General features: G+C 47.2%; 1 protein-coding gene across 1 annotated transcript in view; it reads left to right on the top strand.

The window, feature by feature from the left end:
* Positions 1-16,756, top strand: part of LOC124012998 (solute carrier family 45 member 4-like) — an 80,355-nt gene that overhangs the window by 8,937 nt on the left and 54,662 nt on the right. The gene's annotated exons all lie outside the window — the stretch shown is intronic.

The raw sequence follows: 16,756 nt of genomic DNA on the forward strand, positions 1-16,756 counted from the left end.
AGTGAAAACATGTTTTTATAATTTTATCCAATGATTTTAAAGAAAAATCAAATACAGAAATATCTACATATTCACACCCAACTGATGTTAGAATCACCTTTGGCAGTCTCTGAGTTTTGCACACCTGGATTGTACAATATTTGCACATTATTCTTTAAAAAAGATCTGTCAAGTAGGTTGTTGATCATTGCTAGATAGCCATAGATTTTCAAGCCGATTTCAGTCAACTGTAACTAGTCCACTCAGGAACATTCAATGTCTTCTTGGTAACTCCAGTGTAGATTGTGCCTTAGGTTATTGTTCTGCTGAAAGGTGAATTGATCTCCTAGTGTCTGTTGCAAAGCAGACACCACCAGGTTTTCCTCTAGAATTTTGCCTGTGCTTAGCTCTATTCCATTTCTGTTTTTTCCTAAAAAAAACTCCCTAGTCCTTGCCGATGACAAGGATACCCATAACATCATGCAGCCACCACCATGCATGAAAATATGAAGAGTGGTACTCAACACGTGTTGTGTTGGATTTGCAAACAGGATGCATGTTTTGGAATATCTGAGCAGTTTCCTTCCTCTTCGGCAACTGAGACAAGAAGGACACCTGTATCTTTGTAGTGACTGGGTGTATTGATACACCATCCAAAGTATAATTAATAGCTTCACCATGCTCATAGGGATGTTCAATGTCTGCTTTTAGGGATGTTTAATAGGTGCCCTGCTTTATTAGGTATACCACCCCATTCCCGAAAATGGTTCGCTCCAACAGAAAAAAGCAGGCAGACGGGCACCGAGGTATTTGGTTACTGGTCAAGTGAACGTTAGAATGGGCAAAACGAGTGACCTAATAAGCAACTCTAAGTCTCCGGGCAGTCCTGTGGGCGAAAACGGCTCGTTGATGAGAGGTCGAAGGAGAATGGCAAGAATCGTGCTACCAGGCAAACAGGGAAAGGATGGAGCTGTACCTACTGCCCCCATAGTACCTACTGCCCCCATAGTACCTACTGCCCCCATAGTACCTACTGCCCCCATAGTACCTACTGCCCCCATAGTACCTACTGCCCCTACAGTACCTACTGCCCCTACAGTACCTACTGCCCCCATAGTACCTACTGCCCCTACAGTACCTACTGCCCCCATAGTATACTGCCCCTACAGTACCTACTGCCCCCATAGTACCTACTGCCCCTACAGTACCTACTGCCCCATAGTACCTACTGCCCTCAGTACCTACTGCCCCCATAGTACCTACTATATGCCTACTGCCCCCATAGTACCTACTGCCCCTACAGTTACAGTACCTACTGCCCCCACAGTACCTACTGCCCCTACAGTACCTACTGCCCCCATAGTACCTACTGCCCCTACAGTACCTACTGCCCCCATAGTACCTACTGCCCCCAACCCCTACAGCCTAGCCCCCATAGTACCTATCCCCCACAGTACCTACTGCCCCTACAGTACCTACTGCCCCTACAGTACCTACTGCCCCCATAGTACCTACTGTCCCTACAGTACCTACTGCCCCCATAGTACCTACTTCCCCTACAGCACCTACTGCCCTACAGTACCTACTTCCCCCATAGTACCTACTGCCCCTACAGTACCTACTGCCCCCATAGTACCTACTGCCCCTACAGTACCTACTGCCCCTACAGTACCTACTGCCCCCATAGTACCTACTGCCCCTACAGTACCTACTGCCCCCACAGTACCTACTGCCCCTGTGTACTGCCCCCATAGTACCTACTTGACCTACTGCCCCATAGTTACTGCCCCCATAGTTAAATGCCCCCAGTACCTACTGCCCCTACAGTGCCCCTACAGTACCTGTACCTACTGCCCCCATAGTACCTACTGTCCCTACAGTACCTACTGCCCCCATAGTACCTACTTCCCCTGTACTGCCCTACAGTACCTACTTCCCCTACAGTACCTGCTGCCCTTACAGTACCTGCTGCCCCTACAGTACCTGCTGCCCCTAAGTACATGCTGCCCCTGTACCTACTGCCCCTACAGTACCTACTTCCCCTACAGTACCTGCTGCATTTGCTGCCCCTATAGCCCCTCCCCCCTGCATATTTTGCTGCCCCTAAGTTGCAATTCCCCTACAGTACCTTTTTGTTGAAACAGTACCTACTTCCCCTACAGTCCTTCATATCCCTACTGCCCCTAAGTACCTACTGCCCCTAAACCTACTTCCCCTACAGTACCTACTGCCCCATAGTACCTACTGCCCCTACAGTACCTACTGCCCCTACAGTACCTACTGCCCCCATAGTACCTACTGCCCCTACAGTACCTACTGCCCCCACAGTACCTACTGCCCCTACAGTACCTACTGCCCCCATAGAGCCTATCTGAATTTACCTCCCCATAGTACCTACTGCCCCCACTGCCACGTACCTACTGCCCCCACAGTACCTTTTCTCCTAGCTGGCCTACAATAGTGATTCCCTACAGTACCTACTGCCCCCATGTACCTGTTCCCCTACAGCACCTTCCCTAAGTACCTACTTCCCCCATAGTACCTACTGCCCCTACAGTACCTACTGCCCCTACAGTACCTACTGCCCCCATAGTACCTACTGCCCCTACAGTGATGCCCCCATAGTACCTGCCCCTACAGTACCTACTGCCCCTACAGTACCTACTGCCCCCATAGTACCTACTGCCCCTACAGTACCTACTGCCCCCACAGTACCTACTGCCCCTACAGTACCTACTGCCCCCATAGTACCTACTGCCCCTACAGTACCTACTGCCCCCATAGTACCTACTGCCCCCATAGTACCTACGGCCCCTACAGTACCTACTGCCCCCACAGTACCTACTGCCCCTACAGTACCTACTGCCCCTACAGTACCTACTGCCCCTTACCTACTGTCCTAAGTACCTACTGCCCCATAACCTATTTCCCCTACAGCACCTACTGCCCTACAGTACCTACTTCCCCTACAGTACCTGCTGCCCTTACAGTACCTGCTGCCCCTACAGTACCTGCTGCCCCTATAGTACATGCTGCCCCTACAGTTCCTACTGCCCCTACAGTACCTACTTCCCCTACAGTACCTGCTGCCCCTATAGTACCTGCTGCCCCTATAGCCCCTAAGTTACCTACTGCCCTACAGTACCTACTTCCCCTACAGTACCTACTGCCCCTACAGTACCTACTGCCCCTACAGTACCTACTGCCCCTACAGTACCTACTTCCCCTACAGTACCTACTGCCCCCATAGTACCTACTGCCCCTACAGTACCTGTGCCCCTACAGTACCTACTGCCCCTACAGTACCTACTGCCCCTACAGTACCTACTTCCCCTACAGTTTTTACTGCCCCTTACCTACTTTTACTGCCCCTATAGTACCTACTGCCCCCATAGTACCTACTGCCCCTACAGTTTGCCCCTACAGTACCTACTGCCCCTACAGTACCTACTGCCCCCATTACCTACTGCCCCTTAGCCCCTACAGTACCTACTGCCCCTATAGTACCTACTGCCCCTCTGTACCTACTGCCCCTCTGTACCTACTGCCCCCATAGTACCTACTGCCCCTACAGTACCTACTGCCCCTACAGTACCTACTGCCCCTACAGTACCTACTGCCCCCATAGTACCTACTGCCCCCACAGTACCTACTGCCCCTACAGTACCTACTGCCCCTATAGTACCTACTTCCCCTACAGTACCTACTGCCCCTACAGTACCTACTGCCCCTACAGTACCTACTGCCCCTACAGTACCTACTGCCCCCATAGTACCTACTGCCCCCATAGTACCTACTGCCCCCATAGTACCTACTGCCCCCATAGTACCTACTGCCCCTACAGTACCTACTGCCCCTAGTACCTACTGCCCCTACAGTACCTACTGCCCCCATAGTCCTATTGCTCCTACAGTACCTACTGCCCCTACAGTACCTACTGCCCCTACAGTACCTACTGCCCCCATATACCTACTGCCCCTATAGTACCTACTGCCCCTACAGTACCTGCTGCCCCTACAGTACCTGCTGCCCCCATAGTACCTACTGCCCCCATAGTACCAACTGCCCCTATAGTACCTACTCCCCCCATAGTACCTACTGCCCTACAGTACCTGCTGCCCCTACGGTGCTGCCCCTACGGTACCTGCTGCCCCTATAGTACCTACTTCCCCTACAGTACCTACTGCCCCCATAGTACCTGCTGCCCCTACAGTACCTGCTGCCCCTACAGTACCTGCTGCCCCTATTGCTGCCCCTTAGTACCTATGTACCTACTGCCCCCATAGTACCTACTGCCCCCACAGTACCTGCTGCCCCTACGGTACCTGCTGCCCCTACAGTATAACGTTATATCTCCATGGCCCCCCCCCCAATAGTGATCCTACACTATATGCCCACACTGTGTGTGGTTACAGTAGGCTAACATATGTCAATGGCTTTAGGAACAGCAGTAACATCAGGCAGGATTTAGACTACCAAATGCCTAGCCAGTTGTAGCTCAATCTCGGGTGCAATGATCACGTTCCCGCACTGACTGACTGTGTAGAGGCTCATTGATTTAACGTTAAATTAGCCAACATGCTACACTGGAAAAATTATGAATGATATAGCTGTTGGCTATATTAGCCACAACTTACCGTTCTTTGTGCAACTTCAAATGTCAAACAAAGTTGGAAGTTGTTGCGCCTCCGTCTGTCATTTTCTTCCCGCATATTTTGCAAGTTGCAATCCGTTTTTTGTTGAAACAGCGTCATCTTCATATCCGAAAATAAAAATGTTGGGGTGTCATCTTTCCAAGAGCTCCATCTGAATTTACTCACCGAAGTTCCTCTGCACTGCCACGCGCAACTTTTTCTCAGCTGGCACAATATGATTGGCTGCTGTCCGATTCAACCTATAATCTGTTAAATGAAGAGTTGATGCGCTGCACACCTTTTTTTTAATAACATCATTTTCAATATTTGGGCTTGTGGAGGGTATCAAGTCAGTTTGAGTCAAAAGGCTCAAGTCCAAGTCAAGTAACGAGTCATTGGTGTCAAGTCATCATATTTGTGACTCAAGTCTGACTCGAGTCCAAGTCATGTGACTCGAGTCCACACCTCTACTAACTCCTAGTGTTGTTTTTAGCTTCCATTTTTTTGTGCTTTGTCACTTTTGAACGTGGTTGTTGTTAGGGGAAGACGGCTGCCTCACAGAGTCTGGCGGGCCTGCTTGTTTTTGAGAGGGTTTGCATGTTCACGTTTCAGTGCAATCAATCACTGTGTGTACTGTGTGTATAACTTTAGGGTCAGGGCTGTCACCTAGACAGGGCCTTCCTCCCTGTTTCCTTTCCTAACTGAAGTACTGTGGTGTAGGAGTTTTTCTAGGTGGAGTCCATTGTTAGATGTGGGTTGAGTTAGTTTAGTAGTTCGTCTACTGTGGTCTTAATCAAGATCACCCACATCACGCCACTGAGAGGGATCTATGAAAGGGATTTTGTTGGATGTTTTCCTGCTTGTTATTTCTTTGGTCTTTGAATATCACTCTCATTTTGCTCCAGGGCCTTTCCTTCAGTAGTGGTTCCATCTCTTTGCTGTGGTTGATTACAGCAACTTAGGCACACACCACTAAGGGATCGAAGGGCCCGACGAGGCCTACATTCCCCTTTTCCTTTGATTGATTTAGTTAATGATTTTGTTCATGACTTATTCTTATTTCCTGTTGGGGGAAACTGAATAAGGCGAGAGGGTGATTTATGAACCGTTTTCATGAGTGCCTCAACAAGCTTCCCTGAACAACACCCCAGGGAGGCATTGCAGAGATATACTGCATGTTATTTGTACCAGAATTCGTGTAAAAGCAACTCCCAAGAATGGACCTCTGAGAAATATAGCTGCGGTCCTTTCTTGGGTGTAGCAATCTTCTGCCCTAACGTTTGGAAGACTTCTATTAGACAAGCACTCCATTCTCACAGAGACCTTTTGGTAGGATCGACATAGCTGCATAAATGACCAACACCACTTGAGAACGTGCTTCATTTTCTTGTCTTACACTTGAACTAGTCTCCTATATTTTAAGCTTTAAGAAATATGGATTGTTGACGAAGCAGTTAATCCTACTGGTCTCTGAGCTACATCCACCATTATAAATCCACCATTTTAAATCGACCATTATAAATCACGCTGCAGGGTTGTTGTTGACACGGTCAGACCTCAAGCTGGTGAAACTGCAGACTTACTGATCCACATAGCACATTGTGACTGCTTTAATTCCTCCCCACCCCTGTGTGTGGTGTGTATGCAGTATCTCCGGACATGCGTGTGTGTGTGAGAGCGAGTGTTCCGGTGAGTGGGAGGGGGATTTGTCATACTCCCTGTTAACGTTGGCACACGTGGATGCCCTCTGTCCCAGCCTCACGGCCCCACCCACTCTCCCACTGCAGCAGTGCTACACACACACACACACACACACACACACACACACACACACACACACACACACACACACACACACACACACACACACACACACACACACACACACACACACACACACAACCTGTTCCACTTTGTTTACAGTCCTACTGTATTATCAGGCTACCGTGGGGGAGTGAGTCTCAACAAATCCATCTGCTGCCACTTCCCTAAGCAAATCTGCATCTTGTCTGAGCTGGAGAGTAAATGAATACTGTAATGAGTACGCACAGTAGGCTACACGTCACCATGGTGGTCTCAGAGTTGATGAGATGCCTAGCCATCAAGGGAGGGAATGGGACTAAGAAATACAATAACTAGTCTATGACTATGAAACAAAAAAACTGAGTATCCTAAATTGGTTTTAATTTCATGATGTAAAAAATACATATTATCAGAACTTTTCCCTGACCTTGAGAGATGTGGTATGCTGTGGTCTGACCTAGAGATATGTGGTATGCTGTGGTCTGACCTTGAGAGATGTGGTATGCTGTGGTCTGACCTTGAGAGATGTGGTATGCTGTGGTCTGACCTTGAGAGATGTGGTATGCTGTTACCTGACCTAGAGAGATGTGGTATGCTGTGGTCTGACCTAGAGATATGTGGTATGCTGTGGTCTGACCTAGAGCTATGTGGTATGCTGTGGTATGCTGTGGTCTGACTTTGAGAGATGTGGTATGCTGTGGTATGCTGTGGTCTGACCTAGAGATATGTGGTATGCTGTGGTCTGACCTAGAGATATGTGGTATGCTGTGGTCTGACCTTGAGAGATGTGGTATGCTGTGGTATGCTGTGGTCTGACCTAGAAATATGTGGTATGCTGTGGTCTGACCTAGAGATATGTGGTCTGACCTAGAGAGATGTGGTATGCTGTGGTCTGACCTTGAGATATGTGGTATGCTGTGGTCTGACCTTGAGATATGTGGTATGCTGTGGTCTGACCTAGAGATATGTGGTATGCTGTGGTCTGACCTAGGGATATGTGGTATGCTGTGGTCTGACCTTGAGAGATGTGGTATGCTGTGGTCTGACCTAGAGATATGTGGTATGCTGTGGTCTGACCTTGAGAGATGTGGTATGCTGTGGTCTGACCTTGAGAGATGTGGTATGCTGTGGTCTGACCTTGAGAGATGTGGTATGCTGTGGTCTGACCTTGAGAGATGTGGTATGCTGTGGTCTGACCTAGAGATATGTGGTATGCTGTGGTATGCTGTGGTCTGACCTTGAGAGATGTGGTATGCTGTTACCTGACCTAGAGAGATGTGGTATGCTGTGGTCTGACCTAGAGATATGTGGTATGCTGTGGTATGCTGTGGTCTGACTTTGAGAGATGTGGTATGCTGTGGTATGCTGTGGTCTGACCTAGAGATATGTGGTATGCTGTGGTCTGACCTAGAGATATGTGGTATGCTGTGGTCTGACCTTGAGAGATGTGGTATGCTGTGGTCTGACCTAGAGATATGTGGTATGCTGTGGTCTGACCTAGAGAGATGTGGTATGCTGTGGTCTGACCTTGAGATATGTGGTATGCTGTGGTCTGACCTTGAGAGATGTGGTATGCTGTGGTATGCTGTGGTCTGACCTTGAGATATGTGGTATGCTGTGGTATGCTGTGGTCTGACTTTGAGAGATGTGGTATGCTGTGGTATGCTGTGGTCTGACCTAGAGATATGTGGTATGCTGTGGTCTGACCTAGAGATATGTGGTATGCTGTGGTCTGACCTTGAGAGATGTGGTATGCTGTGGTATGCTGTGGTCTGACCTAGAAATATGTGGTATGCTGTGGTCTGACCTAGAGATATGTGGTCTGACCTAGAGAGATGTGGTATGCTGTGGTCTGACCTTGAGATATGTGGTATGCTGTGGTCTGACCTTGAGATATGTGGTATGCTGTGGTCTGACCTAGAGATATGTGGTATGCTGTGGTCTGACCTAGGGATATGTGGTATGCTGTGGTCTGACCTTGAGAGATGTGGTATGCTGTGGTCTGACCTAGAGATATGTGGTATGCTGTGGTCTGACCTTGAGAGATGTGGTATGCTGTGGTCTGACCTTGAGAGATGTGGTATGCTGTGGTCTGACCTTGAGAGATGTGGTATGCTGTGGTCTGACCTTGAGAGATGTGGTATGCTGTGGTCTGACCTAGAGATATGTGGTATGCTGTGGTATGCTGTGGTCTGACCTTGAGAGATGTGGTATGCTGTTACCTGACCTAGAGAGATGTGGTATGCTGTGGTCTGACCTAGAGATATGTGGTATGCTGTGGTATGCTGTGGTCTGACTTTGAGAGATGTGGTATGCTGTGGTATGCTGTGGTCTGACCTAGAGATATGTGGTATGCTGTGGTCTGACCTAGAGATATGTGGTATGCTGTGGTCTGACCTTGAGAGATGTGGTATGCTGTGGTCTGACCTAGAGATATGTGGTATGCTGTGGTCTGACCTAGAGAGATGTGGTATGCTGTGGTCTGACCTTGAGATATGTGGTATGCTGTGGTCTGACCTTGAGAGATGTGGTATGCTGTGGTATGCTGTGGTCTGACCTTGAGATATGTGGTATGCTGTGGTCTGACCTTGAGAGATGTGGTATGCTGTGGTATGCTGTGGTCTGACCTAGAGAAATGTGGTATGCTGTGGTCTGACCTAGAGAGATGTGGTATGCTGTGGTCTGACCTTGAGATATGTGGTATGCTGTGGTCTGACCTTGAGATATGTGGTATGCTGTGGTCTGACCTAGGAAGATGTGGTATGCTGTGGTCTGACCCTGAGAGATGTGGTATGCTGTGGTCTGACCTAGGGAGATGTGGTATGCTGTGGGCTGACCTTGAGAGATGTGGTATGCTGTGGTATGCTGTGGTCTGACCTAGAGCGATGTGGTATGCTGTGGTCTGACCTTGAGAGATGTGGTATGCTGTTACCTGACCTAGAGAGATGTGGTCTGACCTTGAGAGATGTGGTATGCTGTGGTCTGACCTTGAGAGATGTGGTAGGCTGTGGTCTGACCTTGAGATATGTGGTATGCTGTGGTCTGACCTAGGGAGATGTGGTATGCTGTGGTCTGACCTTGAGAGATGTGGTATGCTGTGGTATGCTGTGGTCTGACCTTGAGAGATGTGGTATGCTGTGGTCTGACCTAGAGATATGTGGTATGCTGTGGTCTGACCTTGAGAGATGTGGTATGCTGTGGTCTGACCTTGAGAGATGTGGTATGCTGTGGTCTGACCTAGAGAGATGTGGTATGCTGTGGTCTGACCGTGAGAGATGTGGTATGCTGTGGTCTGACCTTGAGAGATGTGGTATGCTGTTACCTGACCTAGAGAGATGTGGTATGCTGTGGTCTGACCTAGAGATATGTGGTATGCTGTGGTATGCTGTGGTCTGACTTTGAGAGATGTGGTATGCTGTGGTATGCTGTGGTCTGACCTAGAGATATGTGGTATGCTGTGGTCTGACCTAGAGATATGTGGTATGCTGTGGTCTGACCTTGAGAGATGTGGTATGCTGTGGTCTGACCTAGAGATATGTGGTATGCTGTGGTCTGACCTAGAGAGATGTGGTATGCTGTGGTCTGACCTTGAGATATGTGGTATGCTGTGGTCTGACCTGAGATGGTGGTATGCTGTGGTCTGACCTTGAGATATGTGGTATGCTGTGGTCTGACCTTGAGAGATGTGGTATGCTGTGGTATGCTGTGGTCTGACCTTGAGATATGTGGTATGCTGTGGTCTGACCTTGAGATATGTGGTATGCTGTGGTCTGACCTAGGAAGATGTGGTATGCTGTGGTCTGACCTTGAGATATGTGGTATGCTGTGGTCTGACCTAGAAGATGTGGTATGCTGTGGTCTGACCTGAGAGATGTGGTATGCTGTGGTCTGACCTTGAGAGATGTGGTATGCTGTGGGCTGACCTGCTGTGGTATGCTGTGGTCTGACCTAGAGCGATGTGGTATGCTGTGGTCTGACCTTGAGAGATGTGGTATGCTGTTACCTGACCTAGAGAGATGTGGTCTGACCTTGAGAGATGTGGTATGCTGTGGTCTGACCTTGAGAGATGTGGTAGGCTGTGGTCTGACCTTGAGATATGTGGTATGCTGTGGTCTGACCTAGGGAGATGTGGTATGCTGTGGTCTGACCTTGAGAGATGTGGTATGCTGTGGTATGCTGTGGTCTGACCTTGAGAGATGTGGTATGCTGTGGTCTGACCTAGAGATATGTGGTATGCTGTGGTCTGACCTTGAGAGATGTGGTATGCTGTGGTCTGACCTTGAGAGATGTGGTATGCTGTGGTCTGACCTAGAGAGATGTGGTATGCTGTGGTCTGACCGTGAGAGATGTGGTATGCTGTGGTCTGACCGTGAGAGGTTGTGATATGCTGTGGTCTGACCTAGAGAGATGTGGAATGCGGGACAGGGAGTTGTAAATGGCTCTGTGATCAGAAGGTTACAGCAGCTCACCCCCCCCAAGCCGACCTTCTAACCTCGGTAGCTCAGCAAATATCAATAAATTCGATGGACTGTCAGTGAGTCACCAAGCTTAAAAATGGCCGCCATGCAACACGGTCCAATAATTCAGATGGCTAATGGCTTGGAGGTGGCTCATCAAATACACCATCATAGATGAATTGATCAATGGGTATACAGCCTGGCTGTCCTCACCAAAGCCAATGAAAACAATTAAAATATAAATGGCCAATCCTGAATAAGGCCTCACCAGTCTGCCCAGCTCTCCCTGGGTGTGTTGTGGTTGGTGGTTATTTGTGCCCCTGCCCTCCCCCTGCCTGCCTGCTTGGTTAGCTGGCCTCCTGACTCCTCAGTATGCCCAGTGCAATCCATATCTGGGCCTCTATTTGGGTCAGTCAAGTAGTAACACACATTCACACACACACACGAGCACACACACACACACACACACACACACACACACACACACACACACACACACACACACACACACACACACACACACACACACACACACACACACACACACACACACACACACACACACACACACACACACACACACACACACACACATATACAAACACACACACGTATAGGCTACATACAAGTACAAACAAGTTCTAGAGGTGCCATGATAATGAGTGTCTAAGGATAAACGGTATCCTATCTTGTTCTATAGACATTATCATCACACTGATCGTAATCCCCCCCCTGAGAGAACATGAAATTACAACTTCTGTTTTATAGCTGCATATGAGAACAAATGTTTATCCCTAGAGTTGAGTAACATAGGCAGTTATAGTATTTGAACTTGTATGAATGCTGGTGTTGGGTGACTTGACATTGAAGGCTGTCTCTCCCAGTGTTCTAGAACTGAAGGTACTTCCCTGGTCCCATTTTGTCACTCAAAACTTTGAGTGACAAATATCTAATATCTAATATGACCTAATATCAAGTATGGTCCTAATTTATACTGAACAAAAATATAAACTCAACATGTAAAGTGTTGGTCCCATGTTTCATGAGCTGATATAAAATATCACAGAAATGTTCCATAGACACAAAATGCTTATTTCTTTAAAATGTTGTTTAAATCCCTGTTAGTGAGCATTTCTCCTTTGCCAAGATAATCCATCCACCTGACAGGTGTGGCATATCAAGAAGCGGATTAAAAAGCATGATCATTACACAGGTGCACCTTGTGCTGGGTACAATAAAATGGCACTTTAAAAGGTGCAGTTTTGTCACACAACACAATTCCACAAATGTCTCAAGTTTTGAGGCAGCGTGCAATTGGAATGCTGACTGCAGGAATGTCCACCATAGTTGGTGCCAAATAATTTAATGTTTAGAAGTCATTCTGATTGGCTAGGCCTGACTATATTGACTGATTTCCTGTTATATGAACTGTAACTCAGTAGAATCATTGAAATTGTTGCATGATGTGTTTATATTTTTGTTCAGTGTAGTTTTGTTTTGGCCTTTTGAACTCACTAGGCCTAGGCTACATAACCTTGTCATATTTCAGTCCACAGAGAACAACATGTAGGGTTCAGTACCATGTGACTGTGTTATGTAACCGTCCTGCAGGCTGAGAGGGAGGGCAGGTAGTAACGGGGTCTTGCTCTTTACTCACACAGACGACGCACTGAATCTGATCCTGTTCTTCAGAATGTTTCTGCTGAGGCCTTTTGTTTGCTTTTCTCTCTCAATACCATTCAGTGGTGAAGAGACTAGACTGTGGAGATCATCATTCTGCCTGGCAACAGCATTATTGAAAGGGACCAATAGCCTATTCCCCAGGTGCTGAACAGATGTATGTCTCTTCTTTACGACTGTAGTATCATATAGAGCACTAGTGGAAATGTTACAGTGGTTGAATGTTACAGTGAAAAAGAATAACATTACTGTATTGTCTTAACTTTGTTGAGCAGGTGATCTACTGTACATGGGTATGGCTCAGATAGCCTAGCGGTTAAGAACGGTGCCCCAGTAACTGAAAGGTTTCTGGTTTGAATCCCTGAAATGATTAGGTGAAGAATCTGTCGTTGTGCCCTTGAGCAAGGCACTTAACCCTAGTTGCTCTGGATAAGAGCGTCTGCTAAATGATGTAAATGTAAAGTTTCTCTTACATTGGTTGCAAATCTGAGACTTAAAATATGTATCTTTTATTACATCAGACATCAATACAAGAATAAAGACAAAACCACCACCAATTACCCAAATCTAAAGAAATACCCCTCTGAGGATATCTCTTTCTCTCAGGGGGTTTTCATTTAGCATCTGATGAGGAAGCCTCTCTGAAGACTAGATTCATATAAGATGAGAGTCTATAATGCACTCTCATCTCTCCCAGGTCTCAGTATCTCAGTATATAAATGAAAAGTGTCAGAGAGATAGAGAGTTTTAACGTGGACATTGGATAGTGTAATCTCAGATTGGAACATGCAGTAAACCAACAGCACACACTCACTAATTTCCTTCTGAAACCCTGGCCCCCTCATGTACAGTCACGGCTCTATGTACCCTCAGCCTCCCCTCAGCATGTCCTGTCTCTCCTCTCTCCCTCTCCTCTCTCCCTCTCCTCTCTCACCCCCCTCCTTCTCTCCTCTCTCCCTCTCCTCTCTCACCCCCTCCTTCTCTCCTCTCTCCCTCTCCTCTCTCACCCCCTCCTTCTCTCCTCTCTCCCTCTCCTCTCTCACCCCCTCCTTCTCTCCTCTCCCTCTCCTCTCTCACCCCCCTCCTCTCTCTCTCCCCTCTCTCCTTGTCTCTCTCTCTCCATATACAGTATATACATATTGCGCTCTATCTCCCTTAATCCTCTCCTCTCCTCTCTCTCGCTCTATATATATACAGAGCGCAAGATGTATATACTATCTCCCTTAATCCCCATCTCTCTCCACTCCACTACACTCCACTCCACTCCACTCACGACTGTCTTACAGGCTGTGTGAGAGCTAAGCCTAACCCAGAGAGCCTCCCCCAGTGAGGTCACAATGTAATTAACCTCCACTGCTGTCCAGGTGCTAAAATGTCTTGGTTGACTGCTACAGCAGCTCCTATCCCTCACAGAGACGGAAGAGGAAGCAAGACATCCCACTCACTCATTTTTTTTCGGGTTCATATACAGTCAATGAACTAAGTAGACCAGACCCAGCTGCTATCACATTGGTGACTTTGGGAGAGCCACCCCTTAAGTAAACCTGAACGGTGAACATTTGTTTCAATGGTAAATGGCCTGAGAAAGACCTCTTCATTTATCCACCATCTTTGTCGTGCCCCGGAGTCAGACGTGTTCTGAGATGTGATTGGCATTCTAATTTCAAATCTTACGCTATGCAATCTGGTTTCAGAGTTGGTCATGGGTGCACCTCAGCCACGCTCAAGGTCCTAAACGATATCTTAACCGCCATCGATAAGAAACAATACTGTGCAGCCATATTCATTAACCTGGCCAAGGCTTTCGACTCTGTCAATCACCACATCCTCATCGGCAGACTCGATAGCCTTGGTTTCTCAAATGATTGCCTCGCCTGGTTCACCAACTACTTCTCTGATAGTGTTCAGTATGTCAAATCGGAGGGCCTGTTGTCCGGACCTCTGGCAGTGTCTATGGGGGTGCCACAGGGTTCAATTCTTGGACCGACTCTCTTCTCTGTATACATCAATGATGTCGCTCTTGCTGCTGGTGAGTCTCTGATCCACCTCTACGCAGACAACACCATTCTGTATACTTCTGGCCCTTCTTTGAACACTGTGTTAACAACCCTTCAGACAAGTTTCAATGCCATACAACTCTCCTTCCGTGGCCTCCAACTGCTCTTAAATACAAGTAAAACTAAATGCATGCTCTTCAACCGATCGCTGCCTGTAACTGCCTGCCCGTCCAGCATCACTACTCTGGACGGTTCTGACTTAGAATATGTGGACAACTACAAATACCTAGGTGTCTGGTTAGACTGTAAACTTTCCTTCCAGACTCACATCAAACATCTCCAATCTAAGTTGAATCAAGAATTGGCTTCCTATTTCGCAACCGAACATCCTTACCTCATGCTGCCAAACATACCCTCGTAAAACTGACTATACTACCGATCCTCGACTTCGGTGATGTCACTTACAAAATAGCCTCCAATAACCTACTCAGTAAATTGGATGCAGTCTATCCCAGTGCCATCCGTTTTGTCACCAAAGCTCCATATACTAGCCACCACTGCAACCTGTACGCTCTCGTTGGCTGGCCCTCGCTTCATACTCATCGCCAAACCCACTGGCTCCAGGTCATCTCCAAGACACTGCTAGGTAAAGTCCCCCCTTATCTCAGCTCGCTGGTCACCATAGCAGCACCCACCTGTAGCACACGCTCCAGCAGGTATATCTCTCTGGTCACCCCCAAAACCAATTCTTCCTTTAGCCGCCTCTCCTTCCAGTTCTCTGCTGCCAATGACTGGAACGAACTACAAAAATCTCTGAAACTGGAAACACTTATCTCCCTCACTAGCTTTAAGCACCAGCTGTCAGATCAGCTCACAGATTACTGCACCTGTACATAGGCCATCTATAATTTAGCCCAAACAACTACCTCATCCCCATACTGTATTTATTGTTTGCACCCCGTTATTTCTATTTCTACTTTGCACATTCTTCCACTGCAAATCTACCATTCCAGTGTTTTACCTGCTATATTGTATTTACTTTGCCACCATGGCCTTTTTTTTGCCTTTACCTCCCTTATCTCACCTCATTTGCTCACATCTTATATAGCCTTATTTTTCTACTGTATTATTGACTATATGTTTGTTTTACTCCATGTGTAACTCTGTGTATGTGTCGAACTGCTTTGCTTTATCTTGGCCAGGTTAGAGTTGTAAATGAGAACTAGTTCTCAGCTTGCCTACCTGGTTAAATAAAGGTGTTCTCAACTTGCCTACCTGGTTATATAAAGGTGTTCTCAACTTGCCTACCTGGTTAAATAAAGGTGTTCTCAACTTGCCTACCTGGTTAAATAAAGGTGTTCTCAACTTGCCTACCTGGTTAAATAAAGGTGTTATCAACTTGCCTACCTGGTTAAATAAAGGTGAAATAAAACATTTAAAAAGAATGTTTCAATGGTAAATTGCCTGAGAAAGACCTCTTCATTTATCCACCATCTTTGTCGTGCCCCGGAGTCAGACGTGTTCTGAGATGTGATTGGCATTCTAATTTCAAATCTTACTGGATTAGCCACTCACTGCCTCTGCCTTTAAAAACCAACAGGACACTACTGATTCACTCACACACTACTGATTCCCCATCCCAGACTCAATCCTCTGAGTCATTCTAATGCCTAGCTGTTTGTTCAGGACACAACAGTACACACACACACACACACACACACACACACACACACACACACACACACACACACACACACACACACACACACACACACACACACACACACACACACACACACACACACACACACACACACACACACACACACACACACACACACACACACACACACACACACACACACACACAGAGACACCCACAGACAGACAGGAGGGGTTGGTTATTAAAGGCAGCTTTATTCATGCTTTATCACAGGATAAAGGAGAATACTGAAAATCCCCCGGGAGGTGTGTGAGGAGCGAGTGGGTCCTCTCTCTCTCTCCCTCCCTCCCTCTCTCTATACTCTACCCTGTACAGTATGCACCAGTCTCTGCCCAGAGGCTTAAACACTACGAATAGCCAGATGACTATGAACTAGGCTTTTTACATGCTTAAATCATCAAATCATCTTTGATTCAACTCAAAGAGTTTTTTAAACAATGTTGTGAATCTGATTCCACCTTTTCCACAATCAAGCCAAACTGA

Source organism: Oncorhynchus gorbuscha, linkage group LG24, assembly GCF_021184085.1.
Source record: "Oncorhynchus gorbuscha isolate QuinsamMale2020 ecotype Even-year linkage group LG24, OgorEven_v1.0, whole genome shotgun sequence".
Taxonomy (NCBI): Eukaryota; Metazoa; Chordata; class Actinopteri; order Salmoniformes; family Salmonidae; genus Oncorhynchus; species Oncorhynchus gorbuscha.